The sequence below is a fragment of the Rousettus aegyptiacus genome, unplaced genomic scaffold, assembly GCF_014176215.1.
Source record: "Rousettus aegyptiacus isolate mRouAeg1 unplaced genomic scaffold, mRouAeg1.p scaffold_m13_p_2, whole genome shotgun sequence".
NCBI classification, from domain to species: domain Eukaryota; kingdom Metazoa; phylum Chordata; class Mammalia; order Chiroptera; family Pteropodidae; genus Rousettus; species Rousettus aegyptiacus.
The window spans coordinates 1,383,741-1,394,682 of record NW_023416295.1 but is presented as its reverse complement, the minus strand read 5'-3'; the positions used below and the strand labels follow the sequence as shown (position 1 = coordinate 1,394,682).

The window sequence follows — 10,942 nt, the reverse complement described above, 5'->3', positions numbered from 1 at the left end:
CCGCGGGGTCTGGCGCTGCGGCCGCCCGCAAGCGTTTTTGCGTGAATAGCAATATTTCCAAGTGTCCCAGCCGTGTGCACCCCGCCCCGTGACCGCGAACCCCACACGAGTGGACACCAGCGGCCCGAGGCATGGTGCGCGAGGCCGGCCGGGGCCGGGGCCAGGGGCGGGGCCGGGGCGGGGCCGGGGCCGGGGGGGGGGGGGGCCGGGGGCGGGGCCGGGGCGGTGGGGCCGGGGCCGGGGGCGGTGGGGCCCGTCGCCGCGTCCCCGCGGAGGAGGCGGAGGAGATGCGGCCCCCGCCGCTGCTCCATCCACAGCCGAGCCAGGCCCCGAAGACAGGAGGCCGCGGGTCGGAGCAAACCTAGCCGGCCTTAAAGGCGGGTCACCAGCCTGGGTTCCACCAGCTGATACAAACAGGCGGCCACGTTCAGACGGCAGCGACAGGAGAGCCCCGGGCTCAGGCGAGGTGACAGACAGCATGGGGTCACACGGAGCAGAGCCAGGCCTCCCGGGGTCCCGTTCCGGGCTCTCCCCGGCGGCGGCAGGCCCCTGGGACCACGCGCCGTGCCCCCCCCCCCCCCCAGCCAGCGCAGGCGGCCCCGGGGCGCTGTTCCCGCACAATAGCCCGCCCGAGCTCCGACTTCCAACCACCGCTTGGCGCGGTCTGGTGGTCCCGTGGGCTGACGGGCGTCCCCTCGGCTGCGTTCTAGGGTCAAAGCAGCCCCAGGGTCAGCCCAGGCTCCGGGCGAGAGGACAGATGGTCGGCCTCTGGCTGGGCAGAGGGACAGCGACGGTCAAGGAGCCTAAATGATGGTGGGCACTGTGGTGTCTCAGGAAAAATGCCCTGTGCCCCCTCGTCATGGCGACGTTGGCCTGACAAGCTGTGTGGCCAAACCCTTTGGAGAACGCTGAGAAGCCCTCCAGCTGCCCGGGAGGAGACGAGCTGAGCCCACGCACCCAGCCAGGCTGGTGGCCGTCACATGCAGTGGGGACGCCGAGAGCCGGGGTCACAGGGCCGGCTGAGAGTCGGACACTTGCCCAGCCACTAACTAGCGGGGCCTCTGGGTCTTGCCCGAAATGGGAGACAGGACCCTGTGGAGACATTTGACAGGTCCACCTCGGTCAGTGGACTAATCGCGTGTGCAGACGCAGTCCCCGCCTCTGAGGAGCTGCCGGTGGGGGCGGGGTGAGTGGCGCCCTCCTCGCCGGCTGCAGGTGGGGGCCCCGGGGGCAGAGGCGGCCGGCCCTTAGCTAATGCACAAAGCAGGGAGACGGGGCTGCCGGGCAGGTGTCAGGCGTTAACGGTCCCCAGCGCCATGGGGGACAGAGGGGCCCGGAGCCTGGCCTCGCGGGTAAACGGCCTGGCGTGGTGTTAAGTCCTGTGTTTAACAGACTGATTAATGGGCCGGAGGTGAGTGACTGAGCTAATGAAATGTGCAGGTGGCTGCTGTTGGGGTGGGGGCAACGGGGACCCCAAAGAGCCAGCCAACGAGCAGGCGGGTCAGTCCCTCTGCCTGGGCCAGGAGACCCTGTGCTGCAGGACTCATTCCGGAAGGCTGTGGGGGGCGCTCAGCACACACCCCGCTCCCAGGAGGGGTGCAGCCGGGTGTGGCGAGTCCAGACAGGCCCGGACTTCTAGAAGGTCACAGACAGGCGTGTGCAGGGCTAAAGACACCGAGAAGTGGCCTTGAGGTCACACGGTGCTACTTCCGGAGATGTCCACGATCCTCGGACAGCAGCCTGACCCACATGCGGGGAGGGGGACCCCAACCCCGGTCAGTGCGGATGCTGAGGGGCCTCCCTGGGCCTGGGTCTCCGACCTCAGGGCCTTGCGGGCCCAACGAGCCACCCGCTCAGCTGGTCGGCAGCCAAGGCCTCTGCCACCCCACCCTCCACCCCTCCTGCCGCCACCCACTCCGGGCTCTGGTCTCCTCGCCCCCAACCTCTTCGGGGGCCGCGTGGCTCGCTGCCGCCTACCAGGTGGCACCCCGCGGCTTCCTGGCGGCCGTCCAGCCTCGCCCCCCTCCCCGCCCCCTGCGCGGACTCTGAGCACACCTGCCCTCACCTGCCTCTCAGGTGCCAGGTGCTCCCCTGGGTTCTCGCCCTGCCACCCACCGTCGCCTCCGCATGGGGCCGCTGCACGCCATGGCTCCCTCGGGACCCCCTGGGGACCCCGAATGCATGTCTCATGCCTCGGCCGAGCAGCGGCCCGCAGGAGGGAGGAAGCCTGGCGCCAAGGCCCCGCCCGCTCGCTCAGGCCCCGTGGACACAGCCGTGGCCGTCGCGCGGCTGGGGGGCCTGCCCTGCACCATCGTTCTGAGACGGGGGGCTGCGCCTGCCGCCGACGTCCTGAGTGAGCTCGGACTCGGACAACACCCCAGGCCCGGTCCCAGCCACCCCGCGGCCTCGCGATGGTGCAGGCAGACCCCGGCTCGGCGGGGTTGCGGCCCGGGCCTAGACCACCACGACGACGTGACTGGCAAACTTCTTGCTGGTGGAGGGTCTCGCCTTCAGGGGGTGAAGGACGTGACGTCTACGAAGGGCAGTAACGCAAAGCGCCACGCGGCCGGGCCTGCCCGTGTGGCGTCCCGCGGAGCGGGGGCTGGGGCTGTCCTCGCTGACGATGGTCCAGCTGAGTGACGCGGGCTGTAGGTGACCCGTGTAGGCCACACGGCGGGCACGCAACAGAGACCCTGCAGCCAGAGGCCAGGGTCCACGCTCGCAGCCCTGTGCTGTGCTGAGGGGGTGGGAAAGGGGGAGCTGGCTCCGCCCCCACAAGCCCGGCATGGGGAAGGCGTCTGCCTCGCTGTCCCAGCCCGACCCTCGCCCTCCAGGCCCACCCCCCCGAGCGTCGCAGGTCACCTGACTTCCTGCGGGCCACGCAGTGCCCTGCGCACTGGCCCTGAGGATCCCAGCTGTGTCCTCACTGGCCAGGTGTCCAGCCAGGCCCCCCGCCCACCTGGGCGCCACCCTACGGCCCAGTGCTACCCCCACCCTCCCGCTCAGCCCTCCCCAGTGCCCCGGGGGCCGTGAGCCCTCCCTGACCTCCGCGCCTCTGCGGCCTCCACTCCGCGGCCTCGGCCTGGCCCTACCCCGGCCAGGCTGACGCCCCTGCTTCCTCCCACATGGCGCCCACATTCTGACCGTCAGATCCCGGGGCTCCACCCCTTCCTTCGTAGGCAGCGCTCCATCCCTCAGAGCTCAGGAGACCGCCCCTCGTCCCCGAGACTGGCCGAGGCGCCCCTGCTGGGCCCCCGGGTGCCTGGGCCTGCGCGGCACACCCCAGCGCTGGGCCCCCACCTGACCTGAGCGCCCCGGCGTGGGCCCCGCCTGGGTTTGGAGGGGATCTGCTTGCACCCTGCCTGCGTCTAGGGTGCGGCCCCACTGTGCGCAGCCCCACTGTGCGTGGCCCCTCGGCGCTCCTGCAGGCTCTGCCATGCGGTGGCACTCTGCACTGGCACAGGTGGCATGGCCCTCGTCGCCCCTGGGAGCAGGGACGGAGCCCAGAGAGGGCGACCCCGGCGGGTGTCGGGGACCCGAGGAGCCCCGGCAGCCCACAGGCCACCCGCCTCGGTGTCTGCAGAGCCTTCCCGTGTTGCTGCTGAACCCAGCCCCAAGAGCTCCCCCAAAGTTGTGCTCTGAGAGGCGGGGCTCTACCCAGTTCCGCCTGCTCCGTGGGCCGGCGTGGTCTGCGGGACAAGGTGGACTGCAAACCGGGCGCGACGCTGTTATTCAGTCGTGCCTCCGAGCCACAGGGGACGAGGGACGAGGGGCTCTGTGTCTCCCGCTGCAGACTTGGGTGCTCGTCCGGGCTCTGCCCCTCAGGGCTGCAGGGTCACTGGCCGCTGGAAGGGCTGGCACAGCCGCAGCCCGGGGGGCAGCAGGGTCAGGCGCACCCCGAGGCCCAGGTCAGCACGGTCAAGGGCGGGAGCACTGACCGTGCTGCTGGCCGTCTGCAGGGGCGTGGTGGGGTGTCTGGAGCAACCCTGGGCCCCTGCGGGGGTGCCCTGTGACAGGGTCCGGGTCCCGACCTCCTCATGTGCTTTTCGCCTCTTAAGTCGATAACTTATTTGCGTTTGTTTAAATCTCGAGTCGATGCTGCACACAGAGGAAGGGCCGCGGGACCGAGGCCGGGCGCGTGTGCCCCCGCCTCAGCCCTCCGGGAGCGAGGCGTCGGCGCCGGGTCGCGGCCGGCCCTGAGCACTCGCAGACCTCGCCAGGCGGCCCCTCCGGCCACCATGTGGACTCCTGCCTCACCCTGTAAAGCAGCGGCGCTGGCCGGTCACCCAGACGTCACTGTCACTCCGTAAATCCATGCGACAACTCGAGGAGCTGGGAGGGGCCGGCAGGTTTACGAGGTGCCGTCCCTGTGATTAACGGGGCTCTGCAGGAACGGGCGGGGTGGGAGAGGAGTAGGGAACGAACGTGTGCGGGCACATGCACGTGCGCATGCATGCACACACAACACGCATGCACACACATGGATGGAACACACGCCCACACGTATGCACACACGACACACACACATGCGCACACGCACACACGTGTATATGAACGTGCACATGGGTTCCGGGCCTTGCCAGATCACGCCGGGGACGCCGAGCGCACGCCCTTCCGGAACGGGCCGTGCGACCCGTGACGGCCCTCTGCCAGGGCACGAGACGGAACAGCGGGACCGAGACCCAGACGGTGCCTGGCACAGGTCGGACGCCAGATACGTGGCTTCCTGCATCGTGGTGTTTATTTCAGACAGCTGGGCCTTGAGGGGATGCGTTCGGACAACGTCTGTGAGATGCCGTGGGTAACGGGAAGGCAGAGGAGGACGAGGGGAGGGACTCTGCTGAGCACCTACTGTGCGCCAGGACCCGGCCCACCGCAGCCCACACTCGCCGCCCCGCTGAGCTGTCCCGGCTCCTCATTGCGAGAAGCATCGCCTCCCACTGCTCCAAAGTGACCGAAAGGACGGGCAGGACGTCCCACTGCACATGACACGTGCTTACTAAACCAACAGCAGCAAAGTATGGCTACGCGCCCCACAAATCCCTTCGATACGTAACCCGCGTGAACTGCGCACGGAGCAGCGCAGCTCTTTAGGATCTTTCCCTCGCGACTTACTGCGTTACTGGGGGTGCTGTCAGTTCACGGAAACCCTCGGCCTCTCCGATTTTTACAGCCTGTAGCACTGAAATGGGGGAGCCTCCAGCTCGGGGGTCTTCTCAGCCCCCAGCCCAAGGCCGTGCATCAAAGTTCCCCACGAGTTCATTAACCAAAGAATGACTCACGAAGGCATGGGCGAGTGAAAGGAACTTGCCCCGATTTTGTGGTTAAAGAGGCGGGCGCACACTTGTCAGATTCAGGGTCGATGAGAAATAAACTAACGTGTGAGATGGAGGACTGTCGCTTGGGCCGTTGACGCTGGTGAAATCGGTGGGCTCGGTGGCGGCAAGCGCCCCTGGCCCGCGAGAGGGCCTCACCTGTGTGCGTCAGCAGCGTCCTCTGACCTGATAGGGGGTACGGGGGAGCACCTGCAGGGGGCAGGTGCTGGCAAGAGGAGGGGGTGCAGCAAACGTGCCACTGGAAGACCGTGGGGCAGGCGAGCAGAGGGCCGGAGCCGTGAGGACGGTCAGGGGGCTTTGCCGCCCACCCAGCTGCAGGCGACGAGGCCGCGGGGGCAGAGGCGGGGGAGGGGCGGGGACAGGTGGGTAAGGAGGGGAGCGAGGTGCGACTTCGGCTGCAGTTGCATGTGAGAGGCAAGGTCCAGGGTGACCCCAGGTTTCCAACTCGGGCGCTGAGGTGAATAAACAGTGCAGTCTTTCTGGAAGGGGGGACCACGAGGGACAAGAACGTTGTCGCGGAAACAGAGAAGGAGACATGCTCACTGTGGAAAGTGGCCTACACTGCCGATCCCTACCCAGGAGTCGGGGCCGAAAAACCCTGAAAACGGACAGCAGTCGGTCCATTTCGTGCGGGGCCCAGAGACGCCCGCAAGGCGGGTGCACGGATTGCTGGAGGGGTGGGGGGGATCAGGGGAGCCGCGCCTACGCACGCGGCTGGGTGAGCAGAGGGGGCAGGGGACTCCGGGGCTCGGGACCCGCGTGAGTCTGGCAGCTTCCGGCCTGGATGGAACAAACGGGCCGCTTGCTCAGGGATAGAGCCTGAGCCTGGGGCTCCCACCAGGCTGGGGTCAAATCCGAGAACCTCCGATAAAGCCCGACCCCCGAAGATGTGTACTTCAGTGGGGGCGCAGGGGGTGGGGGCGGGAAAAGAAGCTGGCCGGCTGGGAGAGGCGGCCTCACGCAGGCGCAGGTGAACAAAGGGAACCGGCCCCAGAGGAGGCCCCGCCGGAAGCTCGCCCGCACGGGGCTCGGGGCTGGCGGCCGCCTCGGGCCCTTCCTCGCACGGGGAAAAGAGCTGGCGGTTTTGTTTAGAGTCTCGGGGCCAATTCCCCAGGCATCTGGAAGACACAAACCCGGATGAGCAAACCCGGCCTCGACAGGTAAAATCCTCCTGGACAGGTTCACTGTCAAACAGCACAGTTCACACCAAGTAAGAGTCACGGAGAGTACAGACTGCGGAATGTGCCCCACAGAGACAGAGGGGTCACCTCCTGGCTCTTGCGAGATGCGAATGTGGCTGCTGGCTCCTTCCCGCTTTCCCAGGGGGAGCTAGGGGCCCACGGACTGAGCGCTGGGGGAGGGGAATGTGGGGGGGAGGACGGGGAGTAACGAGAAGTCCCTGGGGGCTGGTGTGAAGGGCCGTGCGTGCGCGTGTGCATGAGTGTACGCATATCTGCAGGTGTGTGTGCATATGCGTGTATATGTGTGCACGTGTGTATGTGTGTGTGCATGCATGCATGTGTGTTTGAGTGTGCATGCGCGTGCACACACACATGTGTGCCTGTGTTCGCATGTGCATGCACGTGTACACGCACACATGTGTGCATGCATGTGTGCATGTGTTTGTGTGTGCGTGCATGTGTGTGCGTGTCGGGGGCGCACACCCGTGCGGTTTCAGACTCGGCCGTGGCAGTGACCTCTGTGGGGTCCTGCAGGGTGGCTTGCAGTTTTCTAGGCAGAAAATGAGAAGAAATGCTGCGAAGAGGGAAGGACCGAGGCGGGAAGTGAAGACCTGTCGTCACCGCCGGCGCGGGTCGGCGGTTTGCTCCTCGGCCCGGGCAGCGGCTCCTCGCTGAGTCCCAGGTGCTCCCTCGCAGGTGTAAAACCGGCCTCCCCATTCTGCGTAGGCCGGATGGCCAACTGGTGGCCGACAGAGCCACCTGAGGCCAGCATCAAGTGTGCGCTTGTGCTCGTGGTGGACAGGAGTAGTGACCAGCTGTCCACGGCTAGAGAGAGAGAACAAAGGCGGACTGCCCAGGAGCGACCCCCCACGCGTGTGGGAGCAGAGGGGTCCGCGAGGAAAGGCGGTGAGGGACGCCGCCCGCACGGCACCCGCGGGCCCACGGGGTGTGGAGCCACGGAACACGCCGCGCCACCTTGGACCCCGTCAACTCCAAGTCCCCGCGAAGTGACATCGCCCGTTCACGAAGCTGCTGCTACAAACAGGTATCTGAATGGCTTTGATTTTATCTGTTCTTGTTTTGCAATAGCTTGTCATTTTTGACACGTAAGAGCCATCCTAAAGGGTCAGTATTTAGTTATATTCATGTGTATTCAAATTGCATTGTAATAAAAATAATATAAAATAATACTGGGCATCCATACACATTATTTTCCCTTAAATCAATCCGTATATTCTTCAAGCCTGAGAAACCTCACTCTTTTGTCTTTTTAAAAATGATCGCGTCTACATACCATCATTCCGGTATGCCATATATAACATTTTGCTTTTTCCTTATTTTTTCAATGTTTAAAACTCTGCTTTTCATTATCAAAAAAGCCAGGCTGTCCTGTCCTCAGACCCACACTGCAGAACGAAGAACATGACATTCCATTAAATTAGGCTTCATAAAGTGTTGCGGTACAGTTTTGTAAGAAGATGATGAAAAATATGAAAACATCGACGACTCTTTATCAGAGACATTTCCTTCACCTCCAAAAAAGGACTGGGATTAATTTATGAAGCCCGAAAATAGAAAAGGGGGACTGAGCCGGCCGACTACTTTTTCAAACAGTAAAACGAAGACTCCTAAAGGCGAATGTCACCGGAACGGGAAGCGACCTCGTGCACCCACACCGCGCTTTCAGATTCGGACAAACCACAAAGCGCGCACAGCCGTCAGGTGAACGAAGCTCGGTGAACGAGGCCGCTGCGTTTAACACGGCTCGCCCTCTGTGTCGAGCCGGTTTCGCTTAGAAGTCATGTTCAAAAGGAGACTGTATCTCTTTGAAATTCCTCTACAGAAGAAATTCCATCTCTGTTTTTTATTACATTGCTGCATTCACTCTTCTATTAGGATAAAAAGAAACATATTCTGTTCTTTAAACAATAGGAAAGGGAAATGTCACTCTTACCAGTCCTTCCTTTGGGGTGAATTCTGACACATTCACATCCTCAGGGTGTTATCATTCTTTGGGGGAGATTCGATTATCCCCTTGGGAATAAGTTAAGAGTCTTCCTTCCCATTCTTTTAAAACCAACTACACTCTTGGTCTTAATAAAGACACAGATGCCATTTTAAGAGTCAGGGATGCAAATGGACAGCCGCGAAGATGGCCGAGGTAGTTCTGTGTGGAATTACCTGGAAGCAGAGCGTCCATGGCCCCGGGGAGCCGGCCAGTGCCTGCTGCCACGGTCCCACCCGGTGCTGGGAGGACTGTGGGCATCACTGTCCCGTGAGCCCTGGACGCTCTCGTGGTGGGCGGGGTAGGCGGTGAGGAGGCATCGCTCTGTGTTGCTTTGGGGTAAAAAGCTCTCACCGAGTCAATGCCGACGTCCCCGAGTGAGAGCTGGAGGTTTCAGCACGGGGTCTCCACCACTGTTACCAGAAGGAGCAAGAACCTTTTGAGTTAGAGAACTGGTTTTGAGTGGAAAGTTCACAGAGCGACTGAGAAGAAAAGCGGGCGGCTCGCTGCCACTCTCCAGCCACTGCGGGGCCAGTAATAATGCGTCTGCTTTCACGCCGCAGCGTTCTTCATATTTTGGTTTTTTTCATCGTCTTTTGCCATGAGGGGTCTATGGCCAATCCAGCCTGAACAAGCCTGATCCCATCTGACCTTGGAAGCTAAGCAGGGTTGGGCCTGGCTAGTCCTTGGATGGGAGACCCCCCAGGAAGACCGGGTGCTGTAGGCACAAACGAACAAACATTTGCAACAATACAAGTCATGGTACTTGCTGTATCACTATAACGAGAAGCCGCGGCATCTTAGGCCTGTCGTCAGACCTGTCCCGGCGTCGGGGCGGGGAGGGGGGGGGTTTCTGCAGTGGGCCGGGATTTGCTGCAGGAAGTCTCGTTGCCCATCCGCCGAGCTCGGAGAGTCACCAGGCCGTGCCCCTCATTCGCTCTGTGATTGCAGTCCCGTGGATGGGCCAGGCTTCGGTGTTGTTCCTGCCTGCCCGCTGCAACCGCCAGCGTGAACCGCAACGGCAGGGCGCGCCCTGCAAGACGCCCCCGTCACGCTCCGCAGTGGCGGCGCGGCCTCTGTCCCGGCCTCCTCCTCACCCTCCTTCCGTCTCTTCATTCGGCGGCCGTGGGCAGCACCTGTGCGTCCAGCTTATTCTGCTGCCGGCGCCAGCGGAGTAATTACTGGCAAATCGGCAGCGTAGTTAGTTTTTTTATTATTATTATAGCAGAACTTAGGTTTGCTCCAATATGCAAGTAAAAATATTAAAAAAACTAACTTCGAGAACTGAAAAGTACACGAACTGAAGTAAAAATGCTGCTGGGTGGTTGACCAGCAGCCCGGAGCCGGCAGAATGAAGGTCGGGGACTCGCAGACAGACGCCAAGAAAAGATCCATCACGGGCCAGGAGAAGCCGCGGAAGAGAAGGCGGGGAGCTCGGCGACCCGTGGGGCGGGACGCGTCCGGGACTCACGTTCCCACGCCCTTCTACTGAGACAGGACCGTGGCAGGGGGCGGGCCGGGGCGGGCCGGGGCGGGGCGGGGCGGCGTGACCCCGGCCGGGGCGGGCCGGGAGGGCCGGCTGCTCCTGCCCCCGGCGCCCCGGCCCCGCCCTCCCCAGGGTGCGCGCGCGGGCACGCGCGGCGTGTCGGTTTCAGTAGCCTCGTTGCGGGACGGTCCCCTCCGCCACCCGTCTCGGTGTCAGGAGCGTGTAACTGTCCTTCCATCTCTCTCTCCCGCCCAACCACGGAAACCCGAGAACACGGTCACCAAGCGCCTCCTGCGAATTCCAGCAGGAAATTCAACCCGACGGCGGCGTCGCAGGTTGAACGAAACGGTCCTTGCGTTCCGGCCTCCGCGGCTCGCTGGGGCGAGGACCACGTGCCCTGGTCACCGCGCGCCCTGGTCACCCGCGCGCCCTGGTCACCCGCGCGCCCTGGTCACCCGCGCGCCCTGATCACCCGCGCGCCCTGGTCACCCGCGTGCCCTGATCACGGCCAGTGCACCTGCTGTGGCAGGAGACCGCGCCCCGAACCCGGCCGGCCCACGCGGGGTTTCTCGGTGTCTCCGCCCCGATGCGGCCGCGAGTCCCTCCCTCCAGGCGGACGTTTGGCCCAGAGGTCGCCACGGCAACGCGTCACGGGGACCCACCCACGGTTTCCAGTGCGACCTCGACCTCGTGCCAGAGTCAGGCTTCTGGGGCCAGACAGGCTCGAACCCCGCGCAGTGGCCACATCAGGGGGACGGCTGTCCCTCAGGCTGCTCTTCTGGGGCCAGTCAGCGGGATCCCCGGCCGAGTCACACCCTCGTCTGCGGCCTCTTCTAGAAGCCGAGCCGCTTCTGGATCCGCGGGCTCACAAATGCCGGCCAAAGCCAGGCAGTGACGCGCTGTGCAGGGACGTCGCCGACCGTGGGAACAGGGT

General features: G+C 64.0%; 1 pseudogene; it reads left to right on the top strand.

The window, feature by feature from the left end:
* The first annotated feature begins 9,130 nt into the window (after positions 1–9,130).
* LOC118614734 lies at positions 9,131–9,249 on the top strand (annotated as a pseudogene).
* Positions 9,250–10,942: the final 1,693 nt, after the last annotated feature.